At 36.3% G+C, this 16,168-nt stretch overlaps 1 protein-coding gene across 2 annotated transcripts in view; it reads right to left on the minus strand.

The window, feature by feature from the left end:
* Positions 1 to 16,168, minus strand: part of LOC118184819 (cytochrome P450 2B11-like) — a 37,792-nt gene that overhangs the window by 20,559 nt on the left and 1,065 nt on the right. For both annotated transcript variants that reach the window (XM_035354546.2, XM_035354545.2), the window contains exon 2: positions 878 to 1,264. The gene's annotated coding sequence lies outside the window, so the exon portion shown is untranslated. The remainder of the gene's footprint in view (positions 1 to 877; positions 1,265 to 16,168) is intronic.

Below are 16,168 nucleotides of genomic sequence, written 5' to 3' on the forward strand. Positions count from 1 at the left end.
ACAGGGCGTTTCCGAAGTGAAGTAATATCGAATTTGTTTTATTCGTCATATGCAGGTTAAAATTGGGTGATATAGCGCATCATTACATACATATATCCATCTAACTCTCTGAAGGCCAAAACGCTCGAGACGTCCTATCATTCAAACGACCACAGCCGCCCGAAACGGCAGAAACTACGATGTTGTATTCTTCCTTCCCCCTAAGGTATGCAGTAGCAGGTGCAGTTTCCTCAAATGCATTGTATGAGTTTACTGCAGACAGCTTGTCCTAAAAGGCTAATGGAAACTTCTTTGTTAGGAAGTAGAAAGAATGCCATTTAAAATCTTCACATTTCATTTTGCGTTAATGAACGGGGAAGGCAGGAAACGAACGAGGACAGGCATTTCGGTATTTTAAACAAGCAGGTTAGCAAACGCTTTGGTTTCTAAGGATTAAAATACAATACAGTGATCAAATTAATCAAAATTATGATTAAACTTTAATTTGTCACTACGCGTGTGGTTGTAATAATTTCAGAATTATAAAATGCTCTCTGGTACATTTCGCAGTCATTTATATGCGTTTTTCTCTGATCCCTTTAATGTCCTGTAAGTGAGAAATGATTAACTAATCGTTATTAGAGATTTAACATAAAAACACTGTTAAAAATCTATAAAACAAAATGCATCTTCGTAATTAGAACAATAAATGTATTAATTCAGCAATGAAATTTCATTTAACTTTTACGGAGTAAAGAGTTTTTAATGCAAACGTTACCGAGATATGTCTGCACTTAAAGAGTATATACTTCTTCAGCACTTGCATATACAGCTAAAACTTTAATTATTATGAAAACTAAAAGCAAGAAGATGAAAATCCTGGACTACGTATAATTACCCTCATGAAAGAGAATAGTCATTGGATTGAAATCGGTGGATCTGCCGCTAAAGTGGTCCGAATTAGTAACGTGGGCTTCACGCATGGCTTTCAGGCTTCCCAAGTTGATAAACAGCGTACCAGCCACTCTGAAGCTGGAGACGTCTCCGTACTTCTGTACGTACTTATCCAACTGCAAATGCAAATTTTGGTTATTCATAAATGGATAAATGCCGAATATAGGCAGTCCGGTGGGACCTGGTGGCAACCCTCTGTCTCTTGTGACGTAGTAGATGAAAGCTAATAAGACAGCTACCACAGTAATAATCAGTGAGAAAGGAGACGCATTCAAAACACCTTGAACATAGCCAGCAACCATCTTGGATGTCTATATATTGTAAACGGAACCTACAAACAAAATATTTACTATCAAACATGGAAGTGACTTAAAATTATCTATACAGAAACTTAAGAATTGTGATCTATTTAATGCTAAATATATATTCTAAAAATATTTGATAGAATCGCTTTGTATATTTCGAACTAAAATGTATGATATTATAACAAAAATATATCAAATCAATTCAATGAATCCGGTACTTAACAACTTCAATATCGTTATCACATTTAACTTTGGGGAATCTTTAGCAAACGTGAAATATCCCAACAAGAATTGTATGTATGTATTTGATTATGGCAAAGCACACTAGAGCTATCTGCCTAAGGGGAGGGATGCCTTCGTGGAGGACTTTCTATGGGGAACTGACTCGTATACACGTTACACATGGGGAAAACCACGAAAACGCCAATGTAGCCAGCCTGTTCGCGGGATTCGAACCTCGGACCGAACTACCAGTGTTCAGCGACTTTACCGCTCGGCCGCTGGTGGGCCCCCCAACAAGGAAAAAAGATAAGGATGTTTTTCCATAGTATACCTTCAAAAGATAGTTTTTTAAATATTATTGTTGGGTGCGTACGGGTTCGTAACAGATTGAAAGCACATGTCCGATTATACGTTATAAGGTATTTCTCCCGCCTTCCTAGCGTGCCTTCGTGGTGTAGTGGTCAGCACTGAGCCGGTATTTCAGAGGACCGTGGTTCGATTACTGGCAAAAGCGGTTGCTGATTTTTCATCTCTCTAGCTTCCAGTTAACCTAATGTCTACTACAGTGGCGCCCGAACTAAAAGGGTTGTGGATGATTATTATCCGCACCCAGGATTTGGCGACTAGGTCCCTTAAAACCCTAGTCGCCCTTTGAAAGGGGGGAGTATATGAGGTATTTCTCCAGCCTTCGTGGTGTAGTGGTCAGCACACTGAGCAGGTATTTCAGAAGTCAGTGTTTCGATTCCCGACGAAGGCGGTTGCTAATTTTTCATCTCTCTGGATTCCAATTAACCTAATGTCTCTACAAGGTTAATAAACTTTATTTTTTTTTCAAAAGATATATTTCAGAACTCTGGAATTTTCCTCAGAGATATTCGTACGAATGTTCACCTTATCACACAGTCTAATCAGTAGCTACACTTCAAACTACTAAGAACGTAAAACACAACGTAATGCGAAGTGCATCTAAAGAGAAAGCTAACTCGGATATCTCAGTACGTTCAACTGGAACTTAACTACTCGCAGCCACAATAACTAAGCAACTGAGAGCACAGGCTCTCTCTCTTCGGCTTTAAACAGTTCTCAACCGTCCGCGAGATATTTCTAGTACTTTCTGCTTCTCGAAATTCCTGGAAAGCAATAGAGGGTAGAATTACGGTTACAGCTAACATAGTGGTCAATTGCATTTATCCAACTTATCAGCACACTAAGAGTTTTCGAGAATTGCATTATTGAACAGGCCAAGGAGTGATTTTTCTCGAGAAGTTTTCGGAAACACTTCCTCCTTACTAACTCTATGAGAAAGGAGGTTGGTTTCGTTTTATTTATGTGATTATAGCAAAACCTCAGGGCTATCTGCTTAAGGGATGGGATGCCTTCGTGAAGAACTTCCTAAGGGAAACTGCCTCGTAAATACCTGACACACGCGGAAAACCACGGAAACGCCCACGCAGTAACGCAATAAAGGTACTATTCTAATAATACCTTTTCTCTATGGAGATAGAATGATCAAACCTTTATGAGGTTTTTGTTTTTTTGTTCTTTTTTGTCTTTGCGGTGAATAAGATTCACGGACCGAACTACCAGTGTTCAGCGACTTTACAGCTCGTCCGCTGGTGGGCCTGAAAAACGAGGTTGCGATTGGCTGTAAATCAGCTAAATTGAGGCTTTAGGTCAATTTAGCTGCTCAGCCACTTGCTGGATGATTTAAGCTGCCTGTAACATGCCTAACGTGTTTAAAAGAGAATTTCATTCGTTCTCTGCAACTGTTTAACGATGTTTATGACTTTTTAACTTGCTGTAAAAGCTGTTATTTATATCAATAAAGATTCAAAACTTTCTTTCATCTGGCCTAATAAAAAAGCTTAAAATGACCTGCATGAATTCGCGCACGCAATAATATTTATTTGTTTCTCTCGGAAAAGAGCAGAGCGAAATTCTCGCACTTTTCTTTTTTTTTCCCACTTGGATTTTGTTTCACCCACGCAGCGGCATATTGGAAATTGAAATACAGTACAAAGTCCGTGAAGCTGTCTCCACTAGTGATGAGTCGGTACTACCGAACCGGGTATTTTGTAACGGGGACTTAGTTGTAACGGGTACTGAAAATCGGTACATCCAAGTACCCGTTACTTCAGTACCGAAATCGGTACTTTTCGGTATTCGTTACTTCTGTACCGAAACGGGCACTTTTCGGTATTCGTTACTTCTGTACCGAAACGGGTACTTTTCGGTATTCGTTATTTCTGTACCGAAACGGGTGCATTTCGGTATTCGTTACTTTGTAACGAAAATATGCGTCTCTTCTCGGTATTTCAGTATTCGTTACTGGAGGATCGATGAGGGTTCAGCTCACTTCGGCTTTGGTACGAGGACAGTAGTATCTGGTTGTATTTGCGAAATGGTGATATGCGCTCCTTGTGTCCATGAATGGTCTGCTCCTCAGACACTTCCGTAGTTGACATGTTTTCTGATATTCAAAATCTTACTCCGTACAGATAAAATCAAACACGTGGTGACGTGGCAGAGTTCCTTCAGTGCGCAAAATCGTTAGCTGCGTATTTCAGTACTCCAAATCGTTACTAGGGCACTTCGGTACTCCAAATCGTTACTAGGGCACTTCGGTACTCCAAATCCGTTACTAGGGTACTTTGGTACTCCAAATCGTTACTAGGGTACTCGGGTACAGTAAACCGTTACTCCGGTATTTCGTCACTTCGGTACTCCAAATCGTTACTTGGGTACTCGGTACTTGAAATCGGTTTTCGGTACTTTTCAAAGTAACGGTTACTTGAGTAACGGGTATTTTGTACCGGGTACTTGTCTGTACCCGTTACTCTCGTCCCGGGTACAAGAATGTACCGAAGTTGCCCATCACTAGTCTCCACCGTGATAGCTGATAACCTGGAGGCTGTGTCGCTAATCGTGTTAGCGTGTTTATAGTAATTCATCGACGACTGTAAAAACGTGCTTTGGAGCTGTCCTGACAATACTGGCCCATAAAGTATGTTTCGATACTTTATCAAGTAATTGTCGTTATTCACTCCAATTCCACACGAACCCCGTACGAACGCGAAGGAAGGATATAATGTAATAACTGGTGTCAGAAGAAAAAAAAACGCAACAATATTACTTTTACTAAATTGCGTATTATTTATTTACGTAAACATTGTTGCTGGTATACCGCCACCAGCCCGAAATGTTAATTTAAATCTTTGACCGTGAAATTTTTGACAACGTTATTGCAAGATAAATTCAAGATTGGAAAAGCTTCGTCAATCTTTACTACACACTCTGATGCAACACTATTGTCCTGAATATAATTATTTAACAAAAACAAAATATCTGTTATTTCGCCCAAACGTGCAATCGATACCGGTTTCTAATCAATGCGGAAAATTGTTTCAAATTAAGAAATGAAAAGTCTGGTGCAAAACATGTAAGAACTTCCTTAACAGGAAATTCACTTACAGACAATTTTATTCCTCCTCAAATGAATCGCTTATCAACACAAAATTTCGCGTATTTTAATATTCCTAGCCTAAGGCAGCTTGAAAAAGAATGTGTAGAAAAAAAGAATTAGTTTTAGCATACTGCATTTTAGTATGGTAATAGCATAAATGATATTACGAAAAATACTGAAATTAATTCAAGAAAAAACTTTAAAATATTACAAATCATTTATACTAAAATATACAGCTTACGCTTATTATAACAACGTATCACCTGTAGCCGCCCAACCGGTATAAGTGTTAGCGTCGCTGACTGCCGTGCCGATGGGCCAGAGCTCGAATCCCAGAAAAGGCATGGATGTCTGTAAACTTATAATGCATTTACACGTACGTTTGTAAACGTATAAACGCATTTATACGTACGTTTGCAAACGTATAAACGCATGGGGGCTCTCTAATAGTGCGGCGAGCCAAAAGTCCTCTCCAGAGATTGGTGGTAGGAAAAAAAGGGGCTGGAGACCGACCCGTATCCCGACCGACTACGGAGGGGGGATACGGGTCCGTATTCTGACCCGTATCCCCCCTCCGGAGTTCTGTCCATCGAAATTGGGGGCGGAACTGTGTTAAATCGCACTGTCACCTGTAAGCTGCTCAAGGCTGTTGCCAACGACAGGAGTAAATTTGCGCTCCTTTGCCACGAGGGATATCGTGGTCTTGAGCTCACTATAGATCATACAAGTGAGCATTAGCAACAACATGTCTCACGTGTTCTATTGAAAACGACTTTCTCGCGTTCTACAAAGAAACAGAAGACACTGCTATAATATAAAGGAAGATTTTATATGATTGCCATCAGGTTGGTAATTTTGGCACTAATCATTATCATTGTCGACTATTTTATTAAACAGCTATGTTTCTCAATATTAGAACAAACTCTCAGACAAGAAAAGTGAAAACTCAGAACTGAGTTTTCTGTTATTCGCACAGCTCTAACAGTGGTCGAATGATAAGACTGTCTGTTGGAAGTTCTGGAGTTAGAACCGCGTTTGATCCCAGGTGAATATACTGGCTGCATGACTGGTTGACGCCATTTTCCCCATATATAACGTGAATACAAGACAGTTTCCCCTAGGAAGTCCTCCACGAAGGCATCGCACCGCTTAGACAGATATCCCTTTTGTGCTTTCCCATATTCAAATAACTAATTTCTGGAATTGAAGCGTGGTTCCTGAAAATGCTGTCAGAAAATTCAGGATTATAGTATAAGTTAATTCGACCTCTAGACGGAGAACTGAAGCCCCTTGGAGAAGGTAACAGGAGACGTATCACAAGAATGGATCGAAGACATTAAGCACACGTAGCCTTTGGGTTGGTTTTAAGGAATCTCCAAAATTACATTTGAAAAAAATCCCTTCAAGGAGCTGGCGATTCGACTGAAACTACCGCTCGTTCGGTACTTTCTTCTTTTCGTTCTGTCGTTTTCAAACAGCTCTTGATTTACTTCCTGTTTCCGACACCATTTAATAAGGACCTGTTAATGAGCAGCAAATCTTAAAATCGAATGTTAGAACACTTTACATTAAAAACCATTTTCTTTTCATGTTATTTTTCCATCAGAATTTCAACAAAAATTCACTGCCAAGTAATAATATTCTAAAATGTAAACTAGAAGATTGAATAGCTGTTTAAATTCGTTTGACTTGTAGAGGTTTGTCTCCTTTCCTATCTCGTGTCTTCATGGTGTAACTAGAAAGCACGTCTAACTAACAATGCTGTGCTCGGATCTTGCGGGCGGTACTGCAGACTTTTCACGTCTCTGTAGATTTTGCAAGGAAAAGTCTTTTTGAGAATTACATAAAATTCCCCTCTTTGAATTCGGCAAGAACATTCTACGTCCAACGATTCTTTTATAAAATTGTATTAATTTAGTGATGAAAATATGTGAATTTACAGTATAAAAACTCTGTCCAATTAAGTAATTATCTTGATTTAAAATATCTACCTTGAGCACATTTTCTGAATATTATTGGTTTATGAATGCAAATTTCAGCTAGAAATGTGTTAAATTATTTTTAACTAGTTATTTACTATTAATCTGCATTATTCCTTCATTTCTAATACTGTTCTACCTCGCGAAGCGTAAGGCAAATCTTCAACAGCGAAATTTTTGGCTAAGTTATTAGTGTAAAATCACGACAATAAAAATTGGTGAATTTTCCCTACTTACCCCCGCATTTTTTATTGCAAATAATATGCTTAGCTTTAAATGTAAAATTTAAAATAATACACAAGGTGCACCTATACAGTAGCTGAACAACTTTTCATAATAGGAAAACAATTACTAACCTTCAAATAAATTTATCCCTTTAAAAATAATCTTCAGGGGTGTCTACACAATTTTGCCAACGTTTCTTCAGGTCATCGAAACACTACTCATAGGTGTTGGAATTAACCCTTTGCAAAATACGCGCAATACTTGATTTAATATCCGAGACGTTTCCAAATCCCTTTCCTTTTATGGCTATCTTAAGCTTCGAAAAAAGGAATTGGATTATTCAATTATGGCAAAGCACACTAAGCTATCTGCCTAAAGGGAGGGATGCCTTCGTGGAGGACTTTCTAAGGGAAACTGGCTCGTATACACGTTACACATGGGGAAAACCACGAAAACGCCCATGCAGCCAGCCTGTTCGCGAGATTCGAACCTCGGACCGAACTACCAGTGTTCAGCGTCTTTACCGCACGACCGCCGGTGGGCCTCGAAAAAAGGAAAAAAATCAGCTAAATGATAAATCGGGGGAATATGGTGGTTGATTTATCTCTGCAACTGAGTGCTTAGCAAGATACTGTTGGGCTAACAGCACTGTACGGGGGGGGGGGCTAGGATTATCTTTTTTTTAAAAAAAGAACATAGCTCAAGAACAAAAAGTTCCTTCGTAGCTCCTCTTATCCTCTTTCTTAATCGAAAAAGAACGTTCTTGTGAAAATACTGATGAACTGATTGGTTTTTCAAGGATAATTTGATGGGGAGTAAAACGTTTGTAATTCAAAAATACAATCAGCATCACCTTAGTCTTTGATTTCGACATCAGCGTACCGTTTTTTGGGGGGGGTAGGGGGCGAGAGAAATCGTTCTGAGTCGTATAGATACCAGGTCTCATTTCCCTCTAGGATGTACTTTAAGATATTGTTGTCCCGTCTCTAGGCAGCCAGCAAGTTTTGATTTCTTCTTTTTGCTGTTCTGTCAATATCCGAGGCACAAATCGAGAACAAAATTTCCTCATTTTCAGATTTTCAATTACAATTAGCCTACAATCTTCTTCGTTTATCCCAAGCGTATCCGAAAGTTTCTGAAATGCTCCACGTCTATCAGCTTTTAACAAAGAACGAAATTTTTAAAGGCTGCATTATGTTTAGAAACACCGATGCGGTGTTAAGGATTGGCATATATTTTAATATTTTCTCAGCTCATCATATCGGCATTTAGTTTTCTTCGTACAGACATTAGGATTTTTTTGAAAGCAAGAGACATTGAAAAGTGAGCAACGTCTTCGCCGGGAATCGAACCGCGGACCTCTGGAATAAGCGCCCAGCGTGCAGACCACCACACCACGAAGGCATGCCAAGAAGGCGGGAGAAATACCTTATATACTCCCCCTTTTAAAGGACGGCTGGGGTTTTTTTAGGGGATTCAATCGCCAAATCTTGGGTGTGGAGAATCATCATCCAACATCCTTTTAGTTCAGGCGCCACGGTATAGACGTTAGGTTATTTCGGAGCAGGGCAGATGAAAAATGAGTAGTGCCTTCGCTGAGAATCAAACCACGGACCTCTGGAATACGCGCCCAGCGGACAGACCACCACACCACGAAGGCATGCCAAGAAGGCGGGAGAAATACCTTATATCTTAATAGCTAAGAAAACATGTTTTGTCTTTTTGTCATTACCTTTATTTATTAAACATCACGTTGTTCTCGCTTACTCCACATAAAATCCACACATGTTTACACAATATTTAAAAATAGCATATCTTTGAATTCCGAATACAGTGTTAGGCGTTGCCATACATATTTTTATATTCGCTATATTATTTCTTTAATATTTAAAAATAGCATATCTTTGAATTACGAATACGGCGTTAGGCGTTGCCATACATATTTTTATATTCGCTATATTATTTCTTTAATATTTAAGAATAGCATATATTTGAATTCCGAATACAGCGTTGCCATACATATTTTTATATTCGCTATATTATTTCTTTAATATTTAAAAATAGCATATCTTTGAATTACGAATGCCATACATATTTTTATATCCGCTATCTTATTTCTTTAACAACTAGCTTCCTAAAGTCGTTCTTACAGAAAAGGAAATGTATACTTATTTTAATGAGTTCAGCTAGTATAATATGTCATTTATAGTGATGCAAAATCGCATACTAAAGCCCCTTTCGGGAATAAAAATTTGTAGATTTATTCAACATCCACCGAAAATTTAATATTCGCGAAAATAGTCAGGGAAATTCGTTCCGTGGCGAAATTTTTACTTTAACACCCCTTATTTACACTATTATATCCTATTTATTACTTTTAATACCTTCATTTCATCATTTCAGCGTTAAGTTTTCATCATTTCAGCTCTTTTTCCTTTTCTGTCTAAACAAACTCCAGTGTAAAGATGTCAAAATTTACATACCTTTATTTTGTTTCCCCTACAATAAAGAACAAAAATTGCGTTTTAAGTAATAACGTATGCTGTCATTTCTGCCTAAAAGAGACTTGCGATTCAGCTTGTCCCTTTCTCGATGTACATGTATAACAACATGGCATGGAACGAATTTACGTCACAAAAAAAAGCAATGAATCTCCTCCGGATATCACTGCTCGATTACAATCCTTCTGATTGTACGTTTCCGAGAGTTTCTTTTTTGAGCCATGATTACAATAGCTACAACAGCTACCATACGAAAGACTTGTTTCTTCTTTTCACATGGTTATGACAGACAGAACGTTCTTATAAAAATGGTTGTAACATTTTGGGGAAAGTTTTATGCTTTAAAATAACCTCTTCGATATTAAAATGCCGTAATGCTAAAATTTTAATTTGATTTTCGTAATTATTACGTTATTCATCAAAACATAGGAATATATTCCATATCTAGATAAAAACGTTATAAGGTATTTCTCCCGCCTTCTTAGCATGCCTTCGTGGTGTAGTGGTCAGCACACTCGGCTCGTATGCGTGATGTCTGTGGTTCGAGTCCCGGCGAGGACACTGATCCTTTTTCATATCAGTGTAAAATATATTAGTGTGTCGCATTAATGGGCATGGGTGTATTATGTCTATATTTTAGTGTATCGTGTATTAGTGTATAGTATGTAAGTGTGTCGCATTTGTAGAGTATATTAGTTTGTCGCGTTTATGCGCATTGGAGTATTGTCTCTATCTTTTAGTGTATAGTATATTAGTGTATAAAATACTGGTGTATAGTATATTAGTGTATAAAATACTGGTGTATAGTATATTAGTTTATATAATACTGGTATATAGTATATTAGTGTATATAATACTGGTGTATAGTATATTAGTGTATATAATACTGGTGTATAGTATATTAGTGTATATAATACTGGTATATAGTGTATATAATACTGGTATATAGTATATATAATACTGGTATATAGTATATTAGTGTATATAATACTGGTGTATAGTATATTAGTGTATATAATACTGGTATAGAGTATATTAGTGCATATAATACTGGTATAGAGTATATTAGTGTATATAATACTGGTGTATAGTATATTAGTGTATATAATACTGGTGTATAGTATATTAGTGTATAATACTGGTATATAGTATATTAGTGTATAATACTGGTATATAGTATATTAGTGTATATAATACTGGTGTATAGTATATTAGTTTATATAATACTGGTGTATAGTATATTAGTGTATTAGTGTATATAATACTGGTGTATTGTGTCTATCTTTTAGTGTACAGTATCTTAGTGTATAGCATTATGTACATTGACGTATCGTGTCATTGGTGTATTGTGTCTATAAATGTACTCTAGCCTCATGATGTCACGTTTCAAGATCTAAGTACATACAGAGTAATACCTGTAGTAGTATAGTGTATTATTAATATTCACATAAATTCAAAATATGTCGAACTTACGCAATATCTATGAGTACCAATACTTAATTTTACATATATCGTAATATAGTGTGTCTAAGTATCTTAGTGTAAGAGTCTACATATATCAGTGTATCGTAATCATGTGTAAGTTATTGTAAAATAATAGAATAATTTTATTAATGTGTTTGTATGTGCATATCGTACCCACGTATTAGTGTCAACGTATATTAGTCTATATATTAGTGTGTCGCATTTTGTAGTATATTGTAATACTAGTGTATCGCATTTTGTAGCATATTGTAGTATTAGTGTGTCGCATTTTGTAGTATATTTTAATACTAGTGTATCGCATTTTGTAGTATATTGTAGTATTAGTGTGTCGCATTATAGATACTTGCAGGGTCCGGACAGCACCCGAGTAGTCATTGTAAGCCGTCCGGGTGTCCGGCCCTGCTGTCATCTGTCCCCAGGTTCGAAATAACCTAATGTCAGTACAGTGATGCCCGAACTAAAAGGTGGATTGGGTACACTAAAACCCCAGTCGCCCTTTATAAAGGGGCAGTATATAAGATATTTCTCCCGCCTTCTTAACATGCCTTCGTAGTGTAGTGATCAGCACGCTAGGCGCGTATTCCAGAGGTCCGTGGTTCGATTCTCGGTGAGGGCGTTGGTCATTTTTCATCACTCCTGCTTCCAAAATACTTAATGTCTCTACAGTAAACTAAACTCGGCAGCACAAACAGCCCACAGAGAGCCATGACCGGCAGTGCCCTGAAATCTGCTTTCTTGACATTGGGTCCTGGAGTGCATCAGCATATGCCCTGTACAAGTGGTCAGCTTGTTGCAGGATCCCTAACGGGAAAGGCTTTAAAATTTAAAATAAACTGAAGCATTTTTATCGCATCATAACAATTACATTCAGAGGTTACATTGCGCCGGAGCCCAGCAAAAGGAGGATTATTCCAGTTTTTGAGATAAATCATAATTTTAGACGAGGCTCGCCGGAGTCCTAAATAAAATGGCTCCTGCACATCTTCTAAACGTACTAGAGATTCAGCAGGGATTCTTTTCAATCCCGAAAATTTTATTTTAAAAATCGATTTTAACTTTTGAACTCATCCCTGTTTTTTCCCTGGGAAACAAACCTCTGGGCGGAGGATGAGACTTTTAACAGAAAAAAAAAAAATCCCCGTTTACACGTCAAAGGCGTATTCACCAGGAAGTGGATAGTGCTAGCGAATTCCCACGAAAAAGGACAATTAAGGATATTTCAGAACGAAGTAACCAAATATGGAATATGAAAATTGTCACTTGTCTTTATGTTTGTTCTCCTCATACAGATCAAAGCTCGGATTAAGAGGAAATTCTACCCCCCCCCGTAACATTCTGCTTGACAAATAGCATTATATCGGAAAGGAATAGTGGTAACAAAGTGTTGGACACTTCTATTTTTGTTTTCATATCTGCACATCTCTTTTAAAACTTCCTTCCGTATCTTATGACGGTTGCAGCATTCGATCTTTTTTCTCAATGGAGACATTTGATCGTTTCAGTTCCTCCCCCCCCCCATTGGTGTGTTACAGAAAGCAAGATCTTTGTTTCTATCACACTTTCAAATAATACACTGAGTACTATTTGGTTTCGAGGGCCGTAAAAAAAATTGCAGCGAAAATGTACGCGCAAAAGCGCCAAAACTAGCAAACGCGCCCATTTAACAGCGCGCCAAATCTAGAGTACGTGCTGATTTCAGATTGCGTTAAGTTTATATAGTTCTATATTTCTTAAGACGCCATTAAAATACGAGTTTAATTTTTAAATCCTTTTTTGATTTTAAATCCTTTTTTGATATCCTATGGATTTAACAATTTGGGAATTGCCCATGACGAAAACTTGGCAATAGAATTTTGGGTAAAGTGCAGAATCACCCACTGCTTGACGCGTTTTTAAGAATTGCACATACTCGGTATCCATGTGCACATCGACCTATTTTCACTTCAAAAAAAATCCTAGAATTGCACAAAAATGGCACTGCGCACAACCTTGACTTTATCTATGTACACATCGACCTATTTTCACTTATAAAGTAAATGAAAATTGACAAAAATTCAATTGTTTTTAGCGGCAAACAAATACGTGAGTGATTCTGCACTTTACCGAGAATATTTTAAAAGGAAAGAAATCATTCATTATAGAAAATTACGTTTGAACAACCAACGAGATGAAGTTATGCTTTAGCGATAAGTCGGTGGCGAAATAGCGATGCAGGCATCCATTCAATTATGTTTAGCAATTTTTATATAAATTATAATAATGATCTGAAATAGTTATCGACTCTTATGCATCCATTCAGTCATGTTTAGCCTTTTTCATATAAATTATAATAATAAAAAAGTATTATATGAAATTAACCTTTCATCTAAATTAAAACATCAATCTTAAATAGTTATTTACTATTATACTTCCTTTCTTGCCGCAATTATTTTTGGCAGCATTGGCATCAACAATAGTTTGGCGATTTTTTACAGCCCTCGAAACCGAATAGTATACATTGTTTCAATATAACAATGTAATATTTTCAATCCACACGAAACCGTACTTACGAACATACGTGAAGAGAAAAACGTAACAGTATGATTGCGTTACCTACTGATGTATTGTGCAGTTGATGTATCATTTTCACTTTGTATCAATATTATTTTTAAGTATTATTTCATTTTTATTATTATTCTATTATTATGTTGGCTTATTTTCTTTTATAGGAGTATAAACATAATTTAATTATTCATGGTATATTTTAGTATTTTTCTTTATATAGTATTTGTACTTTATGTTTTTTCTTTGCTATCTACAGACCTAGATATTATGTTTTTATTGTTGAATTGTATCTCCTTGTACTATGAGTTATTTACTTACATCTGTAAACCTCGTGGAATACTTGTGGAACTCCAGGAATTTTGTATTTGCTTTTTTAATTAAAAAAAAAAAGTTTAACAAGAGATTTAAAGCGGAGAAGGAAGAGGAACTTGTTTATGTGGAGAAAAACGTTAACCAATGAGTCTTTGCATCAAGTAATACTCCCGCAGTTCAAGGCCAGTGGCCTTCCTTCAACCTACCATCTTCTTCTGGTTGCGAGTTAATACGAACTAAAATATTTTAAAAGCAAAATTAAACAACGCAATTAAGATTATGTCAATGTTTGTTAAAGAGGCACGAAGTAACAATGAAGGACGGATTTACTACTATGGCCCTCAAAACTGCTCGTGCAAAACGTTTTTTACACTGAAGAGGGGTTCATAAAAAAGAAATATCGCGGAAGTAATTTCTGCAAAAAAATTAAAAAATAATCCTCAAATTAATTGAATAAATACCTGTATCTAGACACACTAAGGAAAGGGGAATTTCTGTTATTTCCGATGACGTCATTAGCAATTTGCAAAGCGATTTCACGAATTGCTCAGCACTGAGACGAATATATAGAGACTGAATTTCAACCTCAGTTAGCTATATTTATCCTTTAACAAATTAATTAAACATTAAATAAAAGAAATCTAACTCGAATTTTGAAAAATTCTCTTCACCACATTGCATCGTCATAGACCAGCAGTGTGAGTACAAAATTTGGACTCGATAGCTTATCAAGAAGCAGGTTAAAAATAGATAAGAACATTCCTCTCACTGTAAAACACCATGAGTAAACTAAATAAAAGCTTATAAAAACGCCCTCGATAAGGTGGCTCTCAATAAGCAATGTGCTAACAAAATAATTTGCTAGAACCGACAATCTGTCCCTGGAAAAAAAGAAAAGTGTTTCCAAGAACTTGAGAACTGTCTTATAAATCTTATACAAAAGTTTGAAAATACAGTTTTGGTTATTTTTTTTCGTACTTGTTAAAAGATACCTTCAGGTTACGGATAATTTAAGAACAATCGCTTTGTTTTGAGAATAAACACATTTATATGTGAACACTTTTAGCTAGCATTTGAAAATTAATAACTCCAAAAAACAAAGAACCAGGCCATTCAATGAGCATCTATAATTTACTGACATGTTGTAGCTAAAAATATAATAAGAAAATTTTTAAAAAAATGAAAGCCTTCATATTTTATAATACTTCCAAAGGGTTTTTTCTTAACGTTTTGTTTTTTATCTTTATTTATTATTTATTAAATATCATGTTCTTCGCACTTAAACCATAAAATTCAATTCAAAAGCAATATAAAAAAAATATTTAAAACAACATATCTTTAAAATTTCCGATACACAGTCTCGCGCGCTGGAAATAAAAATGTTTTTCCTTAGAGTGGTAGCCATTCCTAGCTTATCGTTGCGTTTCTTATTCAAAAACTCATAAATGCTTTACAAAATATGAAACAGATAATAAAACAAATTCCAAATGTGGGCTTCCACATGCCGACATTCGGGTGGAGACGTACGTTAGTCAAAATTCGATAGCTCTAGGTACCATTGTGTTATCACAGTGCGAGACACGTACACATTTACACAGATTCTTCATTATTTAATTTCTTTAAATATAATGAGGGGCGATAATATTTGGTGGCAACAATTTAAAAAGTGATTCGCCGTTTATAGTGAATCAACGCAAAATGCCAAAACGAAATTTATAGACCTTCTGGGCAAATTGCTCCTTTGGAATAATTAATGTGGTTTATAACTGTTCACATACAAATATGAAACCGTTGAGCATTTTAATCAAAAATTCGTTAATATTTGAAAAATATTAAACAGATAATAAAATTCGAAATGCAATATTATATTTGGTGGCAACAATTTGAAAAATTTTACAGCCGTTTACAGTGATACGAAGCAAAGTGGCATTTGGAGACTAATATCCCTTTGGGCTAAAAAAAACAGAAGCAATGTAATCACTCACCTCTTCCATACCCTAAATATTTTTCATACGGTAATTAAATCTAAAAAAATAACACAGCTGACGCAAAAAACGCAATTTCTGCCCATGAAACCTTAAACGCATAAAAAGGGTAACGATTATGGATCATATTTAAATAAACCATGATATACTATTTGAATATGCATGAACTGTGCTAACAGTAGCTCATTAAGCCTCTCAGCTATAGAAGAATATA

The sequence above is a fragment of the Stegodyphus dumicola genome, chromosome 8 (assembly GCF_044657685.1).
Source record: "Stegodyphus dumicola isolate Sdum_Otavi_A_Nest chromosome 8, ASM4465768v1".
NCBI classification, from domain to species: domain Eukaryota; kingdom Metazoa; phylum Arthropoda; class Arachnida; order Araneae; family Eresidae; genus Stegodyphus; species Stegodyphus dumicola.